Source organism: Corythoichthys intestinalis, chromosome 13 (genome assembly GCF_030265065.1).
Source record: "Corythoichthys intestinalis isolate RoL2023-P3 chromosome 13, ASM3026506v1, whole genome shotgun sequence".
NCBI classification, from domain to species: domain Eukaryota; kingdom Metazoa; phylum Chordata; class Actinopteri; order Syngnathiformes; family Syngnathidae; genus Corythoichthys; species Corythoichthys intestinalis.
In genome coordinates this window covers 20,812,748-20,833,211 of record NC_080407.1, presented here as the reverse complement: position 1 = coordinate 20,833,211, position 20,464 = coordinate 20,812,748, and the positions used below count along the sequence as shown (strand labels likewise).

The window sequence follows — 20,464 nt, the reverse complement described above, 5'->3', positions numbered from 1 at the left end:
AACTCCTCCCCCAGTAACTCGTATCCTCTACGTCATGGCGCATGACGCACACATATGCGACACCGCTTGTTTTTTTTTTTTTGTTTGTTTTTTTTTTTAATTTAATTTTTTTTATTTTTTGCGTACTTTTCATTGTCCAACGTGAAACAGTCAGGAACGCTACTTTTGATGGGCCTCGTTTAACAATGGTCATTGATGATAGCTTTTCATGTAATGCAAAAGAAACTATCTTTGTCCTTCCGTTGTTGTTGTTGTTTTTTTTAATGCCGTTTCTTTGGCACGCGGCACAGCCCAAACCGATTGCCCATCGACACCGTTCAAATACCGAAATGACTGGGATTCTCGTGCGACGCAGAGAATATTTCGAAAGACACACAAAAAAATTACCTTTACGCCAAAACGCATGTTTTTTTTTTTTTTGGGGGGGGGGGGGGGGGGCGCACAGATTAAGCCTCATGTGAAAAATTTTAATCTTCCCCTTTAAATTCAACTATGGGAAAGTCAATTACATGTGATGACATTTTTCTGTTGTTGACGCAGCAAAGGGAGAAAAATTTGTAACCAATAAATTACTTTAAAAGTAACTTAGTTACTTTGATAATAAAGTAATCGATAAAACAACGATAGATTAGAAGTTCAATTTGTGTATAACAATCACATAAGAGAGGAAGACAGAGACACAATAGTTAGAATAATAAAGTATCAATACATTAAAAGCAGATCGTAACAGATGAGATTTTCGAGTGATTTAAGGGGAAGGAGAATTCAAATAAAACGCGCCATTTGTTACTGTTCTTGAGGTGACGTTAAAGGGCCAGTTCGTTGGAAGGACTAATTGTAAACAGGATGGTGTGCCGATCGGAGTACAGGTAGAAAGGTGACATGAATCCACTGCTGAATTCAAATGGCTTTAATTTGCCTTATATTCACCCAAATCTTCCTTGATGTGCAAAAAAATGAGGAATTGTAACTCCATGGGGCATAAGGTATGAGATCAATCTGTAAACAATACAACAAAAAAGGAATACGCTAAAATACTATAAATTTCAGTTTAATACAGTCAAGTGCACACATTCACTAACAAGTATATATTATGACTGAATTCGCTTACAACAAATGGTCGAATGCTGTTATCTAGCGGCCGTAATGGGAAACTACCGTACACAGCAAATAATACAGATCATTCAACATCAACATTGTATATGCATAGAGTCTACCCACGTACCACGTGTTCGCGTAGGGTTCCGCCCACTTGTCCGTCAAAACATAGTGTTAACCTATTACGGCTACGTACATTTCTCCTATTTACGGCGTGTTTTTCTGCTCCTTAACATTAATAATCAAAATGGTGAAGGCGTGTGTGGCTGTTGGTTGCACTAACAGAGAAGATGGAAGGAGAGACTTGAAATTTTACCGTATTCCGAGGGATCCAAATAGAAGAGCGAAATGGACGGCTGCAATTCGACGTGAAAATTGGACACCAAAAAATCACCACAGACTATGTAGTAGTCATTTTATATCCGGTAAGATGCATTTAATATATATTTAGAGGGTTTTGGCCTGACAACCACAATTAAGATCATTGCTAGGCTAATCGCCGACAACATACGACGTAGTACGACATAGTTTCAAATTCAAGATGTTTGTGACTTCCCTATCTTCCACCATCGTTATTTTTTGAATAATATTTAGCTGGTACCAAGTAAAAGAAACTGGCCTCGTCTACGGGGCTGACAAATAACCACAATTAAGATCATTGCTAGGCTAATCGCCGACAACATACGACGTAGTACGACATAGTTTCAAATTCAAGATGTTTGTGACTTCCCTTTCTTCCACCATCGATATTTTTTGAATAATATTTAGCTGGTACCAAGTGAGGGAAACTGGCCTCGTCTACGGGGCTGACAAATAACCACAATTAAGATCATTGCTAGGCTAATCGCCGACAACATACACGTATGTATGTAGTGCGTGCTATCGCTAAACCATATAAACATTAAAAGCCTTAACTCCATTGACAAACGACATGAAATACATTAGACTTGACAGTGGATGTTAGCAATAACAAAAGAATTCGAATTGAAAATTTCGTAACTCACCTTTCCAAGCACAAGATAGATTCCTGCCAAACGAGGACCTGTTTCACCCAACCAGCAACGAAGTATTTATAAGCGTCCAAGCTCTTGAAGTTTTTCGTGAGAATAGGCTGATTTTGTGTGGACAAGATCATTTTAAATATCAGCGTAGGAGATGTCAGGCAGACAGGGCGAAGACAGTGGGTCGAAAAACATCGATTTGGGCATCAAATATGGATCTGGCGACTGTATAGAACGAAGCTTTTCCTCATAACGCCTTTTATGCAACAGATCCAGTGAGTTTGCGGCATCAGAAAGCACCGGGTCTTCCATGAAATGCATTTTAAATTGCGCCATCAATTGAAATCAATGCAAATACAGAGTCAAAATGACGGACAAGTGGGCGGAACCCTACAGTGAACACGTGGTGCGTGGGTAGACTCTATATGCATCGCAAAGGCATAAAAAATATATCCAATGCACATATAAAACTCCATTAGCGAGTAGCGACCGTTAGTGATAGCGACCGATGCTAATATGCTAACGAATTCACAAACGTAAATCTTCCATAAAAGTGTCTGAATGTAAAGCGCTTCGACAACGATGAACAGCCCTCCTCTTCCGCAAGCGGACCACGCTCGTGATTGGCTGCGCAGACTTTGACATGCTTGGCGCTAATCTCGTGATTGGCTTAGCTGTGCGATGTTGAGTCGCCTGCAACAGCCTCTCTCCCGATTGGCTTTTTATAAGAGAAAGAGATCAAAGACATAAAGAAGATAAAAGATAAACACTCGCCATTTTTTCCTCTTTACTCGACGACGTGTCCAGCATTAGGGTCTAAAAATCATTAGCTAATCTTCGTCTCAGCATTCAAGAAATCAAGTGGAGAAAATGTCCGCGAGACCGGAGCATCTTTGTGGAGTGAAAGAGGAGCCCCCACGTCACCGACACTCGACTGTGTGCAAACTAATGCACGCTAAGGTTGTTCTTCACAGACTAGAAGGTTGGTTCACTTTCGATGATAAGTACTGTATTACTGTACATGACAGATTGCGGTGATTAGTATTCATTTTTAATGTTAACAGTAGTGCTGTCAAGGGATTCCAATTTTTAATTGTAGTTATAGTGATGTCACTTTGAATGACTTTTGTGCCGAAGACAACAAAACACGAATAAACAAAAAACGGCAAGGATGAATTTTCTCCAACAGAAATCAACTTTGGGGACACAAGTTTGCAAATGAAGAAATAAGATTTGTTTGTGGTCTTGCAGATCTTTATGCCAGCCAAGCCCATTCTCCAGAGCACCCGGAGTCTGCATGCATCAAGGGCGAGGAGGAAGAGTCGCCATCCATGAAGGAAGAGTTCATACACATTAAAGGTAATCCCTAGCATTGCTTTTTCCTCATTAGTACAGAAATGTCTGTCAGTCTAATATAGTATTTTTCATTCCTTTTACATCATGGTGTTGCTTACTTAGTAGCCGTGCAATAGACTCGTTAGCCAACATCAGGTTGCACCACTGCATCAATTGAAAGATTTCCTTCTATGTAAATGATTTGCTTTGTTTGAAGTAATTACATTATGCATATATAAGGGCTGTCAAACGATTAAAAATTTTAATCGAGTTAATTACAGCTTAAAAATTAATTAATCGTAATTAATCGCAATTAATCGCAATTCAAACCATCTATAAAATATATTTCTGTAAGATAAGACACAAGATGGATATATACATTCAACATACGGTACATAAGGACTGTATTTGTTTATTATAACAATAAATCAACAAAATGGTATTAACATTATTAACATTCTGTTAAAGTGATCCATGCATAGAAAGAATTGTAGTTCTTAAAAGAAAAATGTTAGTATAAGTTATAGAAATTTTATATTAAAACCCCTCTTAACTCATTCACTCCCAGCCATTTTCATCGGAGCAAGGCCCTTCGCTCCCGGCCATTTTACTGGATTTTGACTGATTTTGCACGGCCCACAAAAAATTCTGTTCTATTGCTATATAAACATGGAACCCACCAAAAGAAAGATTAGACTCTCTTCTTTCAGCAGAAAAAAAAGTAAGTTCATACGTTATTTCATTCTTTAGAAATCAGCATTAGAAAATAGCTTAGTTTGAGCATTTTTCCAATTTCTGATGAAAAAACGGAGAAAATGAGCTTTTTGTAAACGCAAAAATTTCAAACAGAATTTTGACTTTAACACGGCTATTTTTTGCTTCAGTGTCATCCCAAACATCTGAATAATGTTTTCCTTTTACAAAATAACATGAACAACCAGCCAAATAGAGCTTTTCATAGCAAAGTAACAATTTATTCACACTTACCTGAGAGATGACGTTTGGTGGCTGCGACAGCGGTTAAACTTTTCCCTCATTGCCGACTGTCTCGTAAAGATGGATTTTTTAAAAAGTCTTTTTTTGTGGTGACCACTGTCTCGTTCACCAGGGGAACTTATGTTCCTGGGGGGGAACTGGTTTGGCCGTGCGCGTTTCCGTGCAGGACCCTCGAGCGTGCGGTGGACATGAGCAGCAAGCTGCGGAGGGGCTCTGCTAGCTTCCCTAATAAAGTTGTACTGTTTGAATTGAGTTGTGGGCTCTTAACAAATGCGCTACTGCCCTCCAGTGGCCAGTTTTATTGCTTTAAAATGCGTTTTGAGGCTTGTTTTTTGTTTTGGCGATAGATCGAAAGCTCTAGATGCTTCTTGTACAAAAAAACGCAAAATACGTATAAATACGTAATCGGGACACTGAAGCATTTGGAAATAGAACGTATTTATACGGTTCCGGGAGCAAATGAGTTAATAATAAAATTTGTAAAATTTTCAATCAAAAAATAAACAAGTAGCCGGCCATTGTTGATGTCAATAATTACTTACACAATGCTGATGGGTGCTGAAGCCTATAAAATCAGTCGCACCCAAGCGCCAGCAGAGGGCGGCAAAACTCCATAAAACACAACAAGTGAGCGTTTCACTGTACTGTCATTTAAATCTGTCTGAGCGTGGCAATTGCGTCAAATATTTTAACGTGATTAATTAAAAGAATTAATTAACGCCCGTTAACGCGATAATTTTGACAGCCCGAGTATATATATATGGCAGAAAGCACTCAGGTGACTTAAAGTTTCGCTCTGAGACCCCCAATTTGGTCAAATTTCAAAACTGTCGTATATGTATGTGTGATATATCATTGAAAAGCTTAAAATCTCAATTTTCTGTGGGAGAAAATTTTTGAACAGCAGGGCATTTAAAAAAAAAAAAAAATCAAACAGCGAAACGTTAACTGGAGGTGAGAGCATGAGAGAGCATAATTAAAGACGCCATGATTTTAACGTGATATTATCGCATACTCACCTTGTTTCAATTCAAAAACTCCATGTAGCATGTATCACTGAGTGTCAAGACACAGCTGTGAATGGCCACAGCCTGATTTTGGGGGGATTTTATGGGTGAAACTTGGTAATATAACAAGGGTCGCGATGCAGAAATCGCAGACATCAAAGAGTGATCGAGATTTTCATTTTCATACGTTTACAGTTTTAACTGTTTTTTTTTTTGTTGTTGTTTTTTTTTAATTTTCTTTGTTTGGATCGATTATTTATCATCTAAAATATTGGGGAAAATGCGACAATAACAAAAAAAATACAATTGATAGTCATGAGGTAGATAGAGTGTATCAGTGACTCATTTACAGACGCTAATTCTTTCACTGTGATGTATTTTTTTTAGAAGTTTAAAATGTGCTAGTGAATCACTTTTTAAATTCGTTTTTCTTTTAAACTATATATTACACATCAATTAATGAATCTAAGCTAAAAATGATAGACATTTCGAATAACAAATACGATTACTTACCTTCTTTTTATGGCTTGGTTGAAACAAAAGTGGTTGCGCGATGTCTGTAAACGGAGGTTTCCAGGGTAAAACGGACAAATTAAAAATAGTTCCGGGCATAATGCATGAATCTGCTATGGCAGCATATAGTAGGGATATCCCGATCCAGGTTTTTGCACTTCCGATCCGATACCTATATTGTTTTGCACTTCCGATCCGATACCGATACTGGCCGATACCGATACCGACCTATCTAAGCATGTGTTAAAGTTTAAAGTTATTTAGCCTCCTTACTTAGCTGTCAGACTCATGTTGAAAAAGGTTTTAGTACCCTTGATAACAACTAGCCAGCGGAATTAGGTGAGTTTGAATAACACACAACGGTTGGTAACAAGAAAATGACCTGTTTATTCAGTGACATACACAAAACATTATAAATAACAAACAGAAATGGCATAGTCAGTCAGTAAAACGTGCAAATAATATTGTAAACTGTCTTAAAAAAGCAAAACACACCAACAACAACAGTGGAAAATCCCACAAATCCCCCAAGCTATTAGATGCTTTTAATGTTTCGTGCATTAGTTACAAAAATTGTATCAAAAGCCTCTCAGGTTTAAATAAACGACTATTTCAATATCAAGTTAACATTTTAAAACAGTAAATAAGATACTCAAGTCCCCATTTTTTATCAGCAGCTTTAAACTACATTCAATTCATTTAATTTTGCGAATCAACTGTTAAAGTTGTTAAAATTGCTCCCATTATTCCATAATTTCCCTTCTGTCTACTTTCGACATGTGAAAGTTTTAAAACTGTTTTGAAGATATATTCAAGTCAAGATTTTGCCGATTTAGGAGTATTTTAGATAAAAAGTTAATTAGGTTCGCTTGGAAGGTTCACAACAGCCTACTAGAAGTCTTCTGCTTTAATATGGCGGCTGTTTACTAACGCATCTGGTTTTCAATACTTCAAAGTTGCGAACGCAGTCGAGTCTGTTGTGTAGCATCTGGTTCTATATACATATGATATCTATTATCGCCAGTAAAACGACGTTGACGTAGTTTGTTGCGTCTGTCAGCAGCAGTTGGGTATTCTTGTGTTTTTTATCCAGCGGCATGAGTTGAGCTAAAGCCGTGAGTTGAGCATTGGCATTACCCGGGTCTATGACAAACATGATGTTTACTCTCGGGACGCAATGCGGTCAGTTTCTCATTGCGTCCCGAAGACCGCGCTGTGTTTTAGTTCCGCTTTACTTGACATATTTCAATAATCGGAATATGGATGTTTGTGAATCGTTCTTGAATCTTCAGCGGCCGGATCGCGAGTTGGATGGTGCGTCTTTACTCACGTGAGATAATGGCTCGTCATCCAGAATGAATTCTTCGGCAATGACTCTTGTTATTCCCAGGGCTTTGGGACTGTCGAGTGCCAGTTTGTCACGCATAGCAAAAGTTTCTGCCAGTGTTAGTTGCGTAGGACCTTTGTTTTTGTCTTCGGTTTTCTTAACATACTCCTCATATTTTTTGTGTTGGTATTTCGCTAAATGCTTGATTAGGTTGGTTGCATTAAAACTTCTTACAGCTTTACCACTACGCTTGACTTTATTGTGGCATATGTTGCTCTCTGCATCTTCGTGTTTGTCGTCCTTTAAGGTGAAATGATCCCACACAGCTGACATTTTTACCGATAAAGTCTCTCGGTAAATTGGGAGAGAGTAATGTAAATGTAGTGTGTTGAAGGTGTGCCGTAAAATGTGGACCGGATACTAGGGAAACCGAAGCAAAAACTGGAATGGATTATGTAAATTGGTGCGCTGGAAAACCCGGACCGGACTTGAAAAAAAAACTGGATCGGAAGTCTGGATCGGAATTTTTCCCGTGTTCCGATCCGATACCGATGCGCATTTTTTTGCCCATATCGGCGTCCGATCCGATCCAAATATCGGATTGGGACATCTCTAGCATATAGACATATTATAGTTCTATCATTCTATCAAACACAACAGTTCTTTTGGTTTAAAATACAGCAGCTTATTTTATATTATTTATTTATTTATTTTATTTTTTTAAACCTGTCGTGTTCAGCTGTTTAACACGGAGAATGGAAGTCTAAGTGCCCAGTTTTAATGTTTCACATTGAGAGTATGACATACTCCCATTGTGATCATTCAAAATACCTTGTTTATTGTGACAAAGCAGTGAACAGGAAGGGGTTATAGGGGAACAGAAGAAAAGAATCACAAGAGAAGAAAGAAAAGAAACACAAACAAGAAAATAACAAGAAACAAGAAATACATTGAACGCCGACACTAACTACTAATATGTTGGTGCTATGATCAGCTAGTTGTATTCCGGTTGACACCATATGGGGGGGCCTGTTGACTAGGGGAAGAGGGGGAAGGGGGTGGGGGAGCTTATTTTAAAGAGAGGTGCAAGAGCAGAAACTGCTTTTTCAGCCTTGTCTGTGTTTTCCGCCATTAAAAAAAAAGAAGAAAAAAAAAAAATATATATATATATATATATATTAGGGCTGTCAAACGATTAAATTTTTTAATGGAGTTAATTACAGCTTAAAAATTAATTAATCGTAATTAATCGCAATTAATCGCAATTCAAACCATCTCTAAAATATGCCATATTTTTATGTAAATTATTATTGGAATGGAAAGATAAGACACATGACGGATATATACATACAACATTCTGTACATCAATACTGTATTTGTTTATTGTAACAATAAATCCACAAATGGCATTATTAACATTCTTTCTGTTAAAGTGATCCACGGATAGAAAGATCCGGATAGTTACAAGTTATAGTAATTTTATATTAAAACCCCTCTTCATGTTTTCGTTTGAATAAAATTTGTAAAATTTTCAATCAAAAGTAGAGTTAATATAATAATAATAAGAATAAAAATAGAGTGAAAAGTTTTACGTGTATTTTGCATAGCTAAATTGATATGGAATGCCAGTTTATTTAGCATTGTTGTTTAACTGTGTGTCAGAATAGGGGCCTCATTACTATAGACTGAAGTGCTTTTCTTTTTGAGAACATTTTTTTTTTTTGAGAGATAGGAATATTATTTTTGTTGTGCTTTCGCTAAACGATACTTATGTTTGTTGAGAAGGATAAGCTTATGCCAATAAACGGCGCCTGTGTCCACTCGCCTTTACTGTATAACATATACAGTGGGGAGAACAAGTATTTGATACACTGCCAAAACCCATATCAAATACTTGTTCTCACCACTGTATCTGTACATATCTTACCCAAAATAAAACAACAGACACATAATTGCCACTAAAAGAAAGAAAACTTACCAAAATATCTGTGGAGCACAAATAGCAATTTGCATTGCATTGTGAATATACAGCATAAACGTGTCACAACTACTAATTCTCCCACGTTTAGAAGACATAACATGAGTATGGAACGGCGCTGCCCCCAAGCGGCCGGTGGCATTCTCTTCACTCTTAATGTCCATAAACGGCCTCATTGTAATGTTTGAGGCAATATGCCAGCGGGTGCGTTAATTGCGTCAAATATTTTAACGTGATTAATTTAAAAAATTTATTAACGGACGTTAACGCGATAATTTTGACAGCCCTAATATATATATAAATTGTTGTCTCATCCACCCGGGCGGTATGGTCTCTCCTCTCAAGCTCGGGTCCTCTACCAGAGGCCTGGGAGCTTGAGGGTTCTGCGCAGGATCTTAGCTGTCCCTAGGATTGCGCTCTTCTGAACGGAGATATCGGTCGTTGTTCCTGGTATCTGTTGGAGCCATGCACCCAGCTTGGGGGTTACACCAAGCTGGGTGCATTTGATCACTGATCACTTCCGAAGTGGAACAACCATCAGTCACCTCCTCCACATGGATGATATCAAGCTGTATATAAAAACGTGCAGTTAGCATATATTTTACGTAAATATTGCGAACTATGATGCTTGTCAGTCAGCAAATGGAGCTGCGGCCTTATGTAAACAAAGAGCTTTTTCCGTTGAAAATTCTTGTGAATAAATGCTTAAATCCATGAATTCTTTATAGATATGGACGTAAAACGGTCTTGATTCTTGATTAAAAGCACACAAAAAAACGTGCAGTTCGCATTTATTTTACGTAAACATTGCGAACTATGACGCCAATGCTGCACCGGCTAATTTCTCCTATTGATTTTTTTCACAACGTTTCAAAATGCATGCATGGTTCGAAAAATATAATAATTACCTTGAATGCTCGAAAAAATTCCTACTAAGACAATCATTCCTGTTTGTATGAGGTACAGCTTTCATACTTGTTCGCCTAAATCTGGCGTTGGATCGCTGCATGTGTTTGGAGAATAACTGCGACCGACTGAAGCGGAGTGTAGGACGATCCCCTACTTGAAGGCGTGGAGCAGTGTCTGGGGAATGTGACCTGTCAATATAATAATGAAGTCTATGATAGATCAAATTGATTTTATGTAAAACACATTCCACTAATACTATTAATATTAACTAGTTGAATATTAATGGAGAGCGAGAGTGAGAAACAGAGCGCATGTGTATGACATGTATCATTATTTACACATTATACACCTACAAACCCACCCTCTCTCAACACAGAAAGTCGCCAGAGAGAAAAAACACTCTGTATTATGAAAATGTTATTTTGAACAGATGTTTACAATGGCGGAAGACTTTACAAAAGTAGGCTAATGGTAGAGCGGAAACTAGTTAGCCGTCTTAACTAGCCATGTTATCTGCCTCGTTAACAAGTTTATGTTATCGTATTTGTTTAACCATCGCAACTGAGCTAAATTCACCAAATATAAATAATGAATTAACTGCTTTTAAATCAGTTTTTTAAAAATAAAATCAGCTAATTAATTTTATTAAGAAAGTCCAAAGTGCGGAAAATTCATCAATTTTACTCATTTGGAGGTCTTAATTATGACCACCTGACCTATATTGCTGCCCAAGACATTTTTCATCAAGAATTTCTGGCATTAAACAACATTTAGTACTCTCATAAGACAACAATAATAGGGTGTGAATCAGCAGTGTTAGGGCAACGGCTGTAGGTAGATATCACAATTTAGGTGCTACATTTTTCCCTCATTTTGAATCCTGCAGCTCATAGTCCAATGCGGCTTATTTGTTGATTTATTGGGTTAGTAGTAGGTCTGTCCCAAATGACAAATTTTTTCCTGATTATTCAGCAGATTTTTTTAACGTTTAGTCACCTATTCTAACAATTATAGATTTTTATTTTATGTATTTATTTATTTATTTAATTATTTTTACTAATTTCATGTATTCATTTACAGTATTTAATTATTTTTACTAATCTATCAGTTCAATTTTTGTTGACACTTATCAATTCACAAAAAACATTTTGGAACACTTAAATTCTTTATTAAAGTACAAATAAACACAAATAACAATAATAAATCACAAATAAACAATGAGGTCAAATACTGAAAGCATTATCTAGTGCAAAAGAATGAAAGGATGAACCTTTCCAACATGATTCAAAACACTTCTTTAACAAATGTACATATCAAAAATACGTAGCATTAACTCATAGTATACTACTACATGTACATACACAATACGTTATAATATAAAGTAATATTAATGCAGTCATGGACTATAACAGGTCAGTGTTTCCATTTTTTTTTAATCACACATGATGGATACGTCGTTCAAGAAAATTTTAGGGCAAGAGACTATTTTTGGTAATAAAAAACAAACAGATTATTATGTATCCGCAAGGACAACGCCGTCTTACTGATGATCATACATACTCAAAAGAAAAATAGTCCACTATTTTCAATTAATTGTACCCACCTGAACGCCACGAACTGTATGTAAAAAAAAAAAAAATTTTTTTAAAGCTGCCCGAGAATTAAGATGACGTTATGATTACATTGTCATCTGGCAAATTATGTCACTAACTCTATTTATGTCCAGCTCTGATCCTTTACATCCATTCAAAAGTGAGAATTTGCTTGATGACACAAAATGATATCCGTATTAAGCATTGATTCATGCTCATGGCAGTGTCATGCCATAATTATGATGGTCTTATGACAGTCTTATGGCACCACTGTCAAATAAAGTGTTACCAAATAACATAACTAGCAATTAATGAAACAACTGTAACAGTAACTGAAGAAAAAAATTGACACAGAACGTTAATTTTAATTGTCTACCTCTGTAGCTTTGCAATGCATGCTAGGAGACAACAACAGTGTTGACAGCAGATGGCAGCAGAGGTTGACAGTCTCCCTCAAAGGAAAAGTGATGGCCAAATGAATCTTCTTGAAGTAATGAAGATTAGGTTCAAAACTTCATGGTGGTTCATTTGGTCTTATGATGCCGCTGTCAAATAAAGTGTTACCGGTTAACCCTTTAAGGTCTGGGCCTATTTTGTCTGACTTTGCATACCTTTGAAGTTGCCTTTATATTTCAAAGAAAGAATTGTTTACGATGGCCTGGTTTGGTCACCTTGAACTTGATGTCCAAACTGTTGTTTCCTTCACTGAGCATTTATAAATCATCATTTTGGGCCCAATAAGACCAAAAAATCCAAAATCGTTTTGTCAAAATTTTTAATATTGATGTCCAATTGACAACCAAACATGCGTAACGAACCGTTTTGAAACTTTGTAATATTTATTCAACATGTTAGGATGAGTATTCAACCAAAAAAATGTAGAATAAATAGTCTTATATTTGACAATTCAACATAAACAACAGGTATAGCCATAGGCGTTTTTTGCCTTTATACATGCTCTAGTCAAAACAGGTTATATACAGCAGACCAAACTAGGGCTGCAGCTATCGAATATTTTAGTAATCGAGTAATCGACTGAAAATTCTATCGATTAATCGAGTAATCGGATAAAACAAATATATTTTTAGGTGAAGAGCAATTATAAATATACATGAGAAAACAAGACATTTCATCTAATTTTGAACCATTTTCAGTCAATCAATGTCTTTATTTTCGATGTATATTGTTGAAAACAGCCAACAATTGCATCTCAGATGTAACTAGAATTTAAAAAAAAAAAGACTAATTCACTGCTTTCACTCAAAAAACTTTAGATCTTATTACAAAAAATATATATATATATATCTTACCTAAAAATGCCGTTACGCTTGATAACACACATCACTTAAAAGTTTGGATTTTTTCCCACGTCTTTCAATTGAATTTCTCTTTGTGTCAAGCCATTTTTAAGTTCTAGTTAAGTTTTAAGTTAGTCTAAACTGCAAGTCCTGATAGGATTTTGAGTTTTTGCAGTGTTCAAAATAAATGTATGATACAGGCTGTATTGGAGCACATTAGCACCAGTGCTACTTGGTGTTTTATCCAGCAATCACTACTGAGCTAAAATTGATAGTTAGCATGATTAAGTTTTATTTTACACCCTCATCACTCCACAATGCTATGTTATGTTATGTTAAAGCCTGTATGTAAGACACGTTAGCCAAGCATCGACAGTGGTCATAATTAATAGAAACCTAGCCCTCCGCAGGGCTAACGTTACTTCAGAACAGTAACGTTAATCTTATTTATTAGCGCTTAGCGCTCTTTATTAGCGCTTAGCGCTGTACTGCTTTAAGATGGCGGCTGTTTACTAAAGCTGCCAAGACGCGGCCGAGTCTGTCATTTAGCATCTAGTTCAACATACATGTGATCTCTATTAGACGCATGAGACGCTACCTGTACCAACGTAGCATGGTGCGGGCTAGTATTTAGCAATGTCGGCGTCGTTTGTGGCGGCTGCAGTAAGTTTTTTCCCCCCCTTCTTCCTCTCCGCACGTGACAGCGCGTTGTCCCGCATTAAAAGTAGTCCGAGCAAAACGTGATGCTTAGAGCTGTCAAAATAAACGATTACTCGAGGTGAATAAAATTACTCGGGTCAGTTTTTAAACTCGAGTTACTCGAGTTGCTCGAGTACTCGTTTCAGCTCTAGACCAAACAGTGAAGAACAGTGAAAAAATATATACCATTTAACACAAAAAGTGTTTAGAGGCCATCTCTTTATGAGTTTAGGTATTGCGGCCCATCACCTGATGAAAACTATGTACACACAATCAAGCTTCTTGAACACACATTTACAGGACTGTCTCAGATAATTAGAATATTGTGATAAAGTTCTTTACTTTCTGTAATGCAATTAAAAAAACAAAAATGTCATACATTCTGGATTCATTACACATCAACTGAACTATTTCAAGCCTTTTATTATTTTAATATTGCTGAATTTGGCTTACAGCTTAAGAAAACTCAAAAATCCTATCTCAAAATATTAGAATATCATGAAAAAGTATACAAGTAGGCTATTCAACTAATCACCTGAATCATCTAATTAACTCGAAACACCTGCGAGGGTTTCCTGAGCCTTAAAAACACTCAGCTTGGTTCAGTAAACTAAATCACAAGTATGGGGAAGACTGCTGATCTGACTGCTGTCCAGAGGACCATCATTGATACCCTCCATCAGGAGGGTAAGACACAAAAAGAAATTTCTCAAAGAGCAGGCTGTTCACAGAGTGCAGTTTCAAAGCATATCCACAAAAAGTCTGTTGGAAGGGAAAAATGTGGCCGGAAACGCTGCACAACCAAGAGACATGACCGCAGCCTTAACAAAATTGTGAAGAAGAGCCGCTTCCAGAATTTGGGGGAGCTTCAAAGACAGTGGGCTGAAGCTGGAGTCCAGGTATCAAAAGCCACAGTTCACAGACGTGTCCGGGAAATGGGCTACAATAGCCGTGTTCCCATGGTCAAGCCACTTCTGAACTCAAGACAACGGAAGAAGCGTCTGACTTGGGCTATGGAGAAGAAGCACTGGACAGTTGCAGAGTGGTCCAAAGTCCTCTTTTCAGACGAAAGCAAGTTTTACATTTCATTTGGAAGTCAAGGCGCCAGAGTCTGGAGAAAGGCTGGAGAGGAGCAAAATCCAAGTTGCTTGAAATCCAGTGTGAAGTTCCCACAGTCAGCAATGGTTTGGGGAGCCATGTCAGCTGCTGGTGTTGGTCCACTGTGTTTCATCAAGTCCAGAGTAAATGCAACTGTGTACCAAGAGATTTTAGAGCACTACATGCTTCCATCTGCTGAAAAGCTCTATGGAGATGAGGATTTCATTTTCCAGCATGATCTGGCACCTGCCCACAGTGCCAAAACCACCAGTAACTGGTGCACTGACCATGGCATCACTGTCCTTGATTGGCCTGCTAATTCCCCTGACCTGAACCCCATCGAGAATTTGTGGGGTATAGTTAAGAAGAAGATGAAAGACACCAGACCTACAAATGCAAATGAGCTGAAGGCCGCTATCGAAGCATCCTGGGCATCAATAACACCTCAGCAATGCCACAGGCTGATTGCCTCCATGCCACGCCGGATTGATGCAGTAATCCGTGCAAAAGGATTCCCAACCAAGTACTGAGTGCATCAATGGACATTTTCAAATGTTTGATTTAGTTTTGCTGTTATAAAATTATTTTTTTACTTGGTCTGAGGAAGTATTCTAATTTTTTGATATAGGATTTTTGAGGTTTCTTAAGCTGTAAGCAAAAATCAGCAATATTCAAATAATAAAAGGCTTGAAATAGTTCAGTTGATGTGTAATGAATCCAGAATGTATGACATTTTTGTTTTTTTAATTGCATTACAGAAAGTAAAGAACTTTATCACAATATTCTAATTATCTGAGACAGTCCTGTATATACACAAATTGAGAAGACTGATTGTGGGGGGGGGGGGGGGTATATATATATATATATAACATTGGGAAAAAAAGTATTTTTGAAAATATTTACAATAAACAAGTTAAATTTTTTTCAGGCATGCCACTCCGAAAAGCAGTTTCGCCCTGGAATTAGACACTGGGCTACTACACACAGCCCACACTTCCATGGGGTGTCGGTCCTCTTTCCACCCTTTCACCTTTGCATTTTCATTTCACTTTACTTTCATCGTCGCTATAAATGTAAATGAAAAAAAGTCAGTATTTATGAAAATAATAAAGTATAAAATAAAAATATATACAGCAATAAATAATAATGGAAATCCATATGTATGACAATAGAAAGAATACCATAGCTGAATATGTGTGCTACATCCCTAATCTTCATATAGAAAGAAGAACACCACAAATTATACATTCCTGCCTGGGATACACATAGTGCACGTACGACTTTGATCTGATATGCACATTTTATTAATATATACACAAACACACACTTATATTGCATCAAAATTAACTTTGTCTTGCAATATCAAAAGAAACTTTCAAAAGAAACTTTTTCAGCATAAAAAAAAAAAAGTGAGTTGGCTTACCGCTGCTCGTCGATGGCGTCACCCATGTGTTCAAATCCGTCACTATCTTCACTCGAGGACTCTTCCGAAGACAACGATGATGACGAATTTGGACCATCCTCTTCCTCAAGTTGATCAAAAAGCACAATTGCTTGCGCTAAATTTAGTTTTCCGTTCATTCTCAAAAGTCACACAAAGTCGCTGCTCGATCCAAACGGCCGTCGCTCGCCACCTCGCTGCTTCAGAACACTCCTCCCTCTCGTTCGGTGGAACCTCGCACGGCAGTGATATTTATAAAAAAAAAAAAAAAACGCATTTTGTGCTTCCACTGTGACTTCGAAAGGGTTCGTTTGATTTGCGTTTTTTTCATGGAGCTTCCGTTTTGAAAAAGGACAAGAAATGATGGAAATATAGACATAAACAAATGATCCATGCAGCGTTTTAATGTTTTTTTTAAAAGGACAATAAAACTATAAAACTTAAATGACAATATCTCACGTTTTAGTTGGTCGATTGACTTCAAATAATAACGAGAGTAAACCGCAACTTCCGCACTTTAAAACGAGACCAACCAACGGCATGTGGGTGACGTAATTAAAACTTGAGGGCGCTTCAAAGACGTCGTGCGCTGAGGACGCGCCGGCGCGTCCTTCGACTCTCAAGGGTTAATAGCTTTTGGTGTAAATACCCCACAATACAGTGAGGACAGCTGCAGCTTATAGTTCAGTGTGGCTTATCTAAGATCAAATGCCGTTTTTTGTCAAATTTGGGGTATGGCGGCTTCTAGTCAGGTGCACCTTGTAGTCTGAAAATTATGGTAATTGGGTGATGAGTCTTATAATTTAGAAATATTTTATAAAGATAATAACAAGTACACCGACATACACAGACATAGTGCAGTGACAATAGAAAACATTTAGTCACACTATCAAATGCTTATATCCAGACAACAAATATTTGACAAACACGTAAGTGACTTTACAGGTGATTCTTTGCTTCCAACTAACAGGTTAGGGCAGCGCACAACACTGCAGTCAGCCAGTTTTGTTGTTTCGGCGCATGTGCCGTTAGAGGAACGATTCGTTTTCCCTAAGACCAATAAGACGTCATTTCAATGCTTTTGATTCGTAGCCGTAAACTGAATTAATCCACAGACGTGATTCCTAGTCTTCGAAAAGAGAGTTGTATTCAAGCACCCACAAAAAAATCCCACATAAGAATTTGGGGGTTACCGATACAAATGCCTAAATACGAACACGAATGCGTAAATATGAGTTGTTGTTTTTTTTTATAATATTAGTATATATAGTAACCCTGTATATATATATATATATAATATCAAGTAAGCCTATGGTCTTCACAACATTTTTGGCCGATAGTTTTTGGCGCTGAATTTTCGGATTGCATCTCTATATGAAACAAAATATGTCTTTTGCGCCTCAAAATGAAACCGCATATTTTTTTCCGACTGTTTTTTTTGATAAATACTTTTTAAAACCGCACCACGCACAGAATCCATGAAACCGCAAGGGATCACTGTACTTGTTTCAGACGCGGTAGTAGTCCAAAAAATATATCAATGGTTTTCTTATGTATTGCAGGTTTCAGAAAATATCTTGGTGCGAAGCGGCAGGAGGCAACATGTTCTGGCGTAAAAGAGGATGTTGAGCTCCCCCAAATCAAAGAGGAGGAGGAGCCAAAGCCCTGTCACCACAAGCAACTTCCAAACAAAAAGGAGGAAGAAGAGCTGCCATACATTAAAGAGGAGGAAGAAGAGGAGCATATCACCAGGTCAAATGGTGAGCCCTTGAAGAGTGAAGATGGTTCAAGTCAGGCCGGCAGAGGGGCGGAGCCTGCAGGTTCAATAGAAGGATTGCAAGCAGACATTTTCATCGCTCCATCAGACAGAAATGGCACCACATCACACTCACCTTATAATGATGATGGTCATAAGAAATCTCACCGTGACGACAAACTCTGCAAATGCTCTCAGTGTGGGAAAACCTTTGCTAATAAGTATACCTGTCGGACGCATATGAGGAGCCACACTGGTGAAAAGCTTTTTGTCTGCTCAGTTTGCGGTAAAAATTTCAGTCAGAGTAGCCACTTAAAACAACACATTAGAACCCACACTGGTGAAAAACCTTTTTCCTGCTCAGTTTGTGATCAAAGATTCAGTCAAAAGAGCACGTTACAAAACCACGCAAGAACCCACACTGGCGAAAAACCTTTTTCCTGCTCAGTTTGTGGTCAAGGATTTGCTCGAAAGCAATACTTAACAGTACACATAAGAGCCCACACTGGCGAAAACCCTTTTTCCTGCTCAATTTGTGGTCAAAGATTCTGTCGAAAGAAAAACTTACAACGTCACGAAAAAACCCACACTGGCGAAAAACCTTTTGCCTGCTCAGTTTGCGGTCGAAGATTCATACAAAAAATTGGCTTGAAAATACATACAAGAACCCACACAGGCGAAAAACCTTTTTCCTGCTCAGTTTGTGGTCAAGGATTCAGTCACAAGAGCGCCTTAAAAATACACACAGGAATCCACACTGGCGAAATACCTTTTACTTGCTCTGTTTGTGGTCAAGGATTCCGTCACAAGAGCTCCTTCAAAAGACACATAAGAACCCACACTGGCGAAAAACCTTTTTCCTGCTCAGTTTGTGGTCAAAGATTCAGTCAAAAGAGCACGTTACAAGACCACTCAAGAACCCACACTGGCGAAAAACCTTTTTCCTGCTCAGTTTGTGATCAAAGATTCAGTCAAAAGAGCACGTTACAAAACCACGCAAGAACCCACACTGGCGAAAAATCTTTTTCCTGCTCAGTTTGTGGTCAAGGATTCATTCACAAGAGCTCCTTAAAAATCCACACAAGAATCCACACTGGCGAATAACCTTTCACCTGCTCAGTTTGTGGTCAAGGATTCCGTCACAAGAGTTCCTTCAAAAGACACACAAGAATCCACACTGGCGAAAAACCTTTTTCCAGCTCAGTTTGTGGTCAAGGATTCGTCCAAAAGCGACATTTAACACAACACATGGGAACACACACTGGCAAAAAACCCTTTTTCCTGCTCAGTTTGTCGTCGAGGATTCATTCGGAAGGATCGGATGAAAAGACACTTGTGTGTTGATGTGAGGAGCAGAGGCCAATGACTGTTTTGCCTGGCACCCATGCTGGCTTCATCAGATTTTTTGCACGTAGGACAATTGTATTCCTTTGAGCTTCCTTAAATCCCATTGAGGATTGGCACTTTTGGTGTCTTGCTTTGCCCAATTGTTGTATGATGTACATCCACCCTATTGCCCAAACCTCAGCCGTTTGAACTCTCTCAAGTTTGTCATGTTTGTGTGCCTTGTCATTTGTTTTTCTTTTCATTCCATCACATGATTCAGCTGGATGGGTGGGGCTGTGCAACACACCTGTGGCGCCATAGGAGCGCTCATTATTCAAAGACTCCTGTCACCATATGTGAGTGTCAGACTATTTCATTAGTTTGTTTTACCTTACTTGTTTACTTAGTTTTTTGCCATTTTTCTGGCCATTGACACCTCTCGGTTCTCTCGCCGACTCCATTTGCGCTTCTATTTGATTGTACTTTTTCTCGCGTGTTCTGCGTGCTCCCCTTGGTCTTTTTGTAATAAATTATACACAAACTTCCTTGTCTGTGTTGGATCCATATTATACAGCTCGCCGTTTCATTACAAAGTGGCATTATTTATACAATACTTTCCTTCTCAAACTACATTTTTCACATTTAATATTTGAAACAGCAGACCCCAATTTCCAAAAATTCAAAATCATTCCTAAATAATGTCATCAAACAAATATGGAAAATTAGAATATATTGTTCAATATTGCTACAATACTAATTATAAAAAAATAATTCTGGGTTATAAATGAGTTTTTTGTGGGGGAATTAATGTACGATTTTTAAAAATTACTATTACTACTCGTGGTTGACAGAGACATGTTGCAACAGAGTATGAAAGCCAAATAAAGAAAAATGAAGACGTAAAAAAAGGTCCATGACAGTAAAGGCGTATTCGTACGACAAGACTTTTTTTTTCTTGTAGTAAGTTAGTTTTTGTATATCATTTTTGTTAAAAATAAATAGAATGCTGAAATATTTGAGTATTTAACTTAGCAGATTATATATCTGTTGAAAAGGATTTTGTTAATAACATGGTCACCACCTGACACCT

General features: G+C 37.7%; 1 pseudogene; it reads left to right on the top strand.

Moving 5' to 3' along the window:
- The first annotated feature begins 2,881 nt into the window (after nucleotides 1–2,881).
- On the top strand, nucleotides 2,882–19,885 carry LOC130927859 (gastrula zinc finger protein XlCGF57.1-like; annotated as a pseudogene).
- The last annotated feature ends 579 nt before the right edge of the window (nucleotides 19,886–20,464 follow it).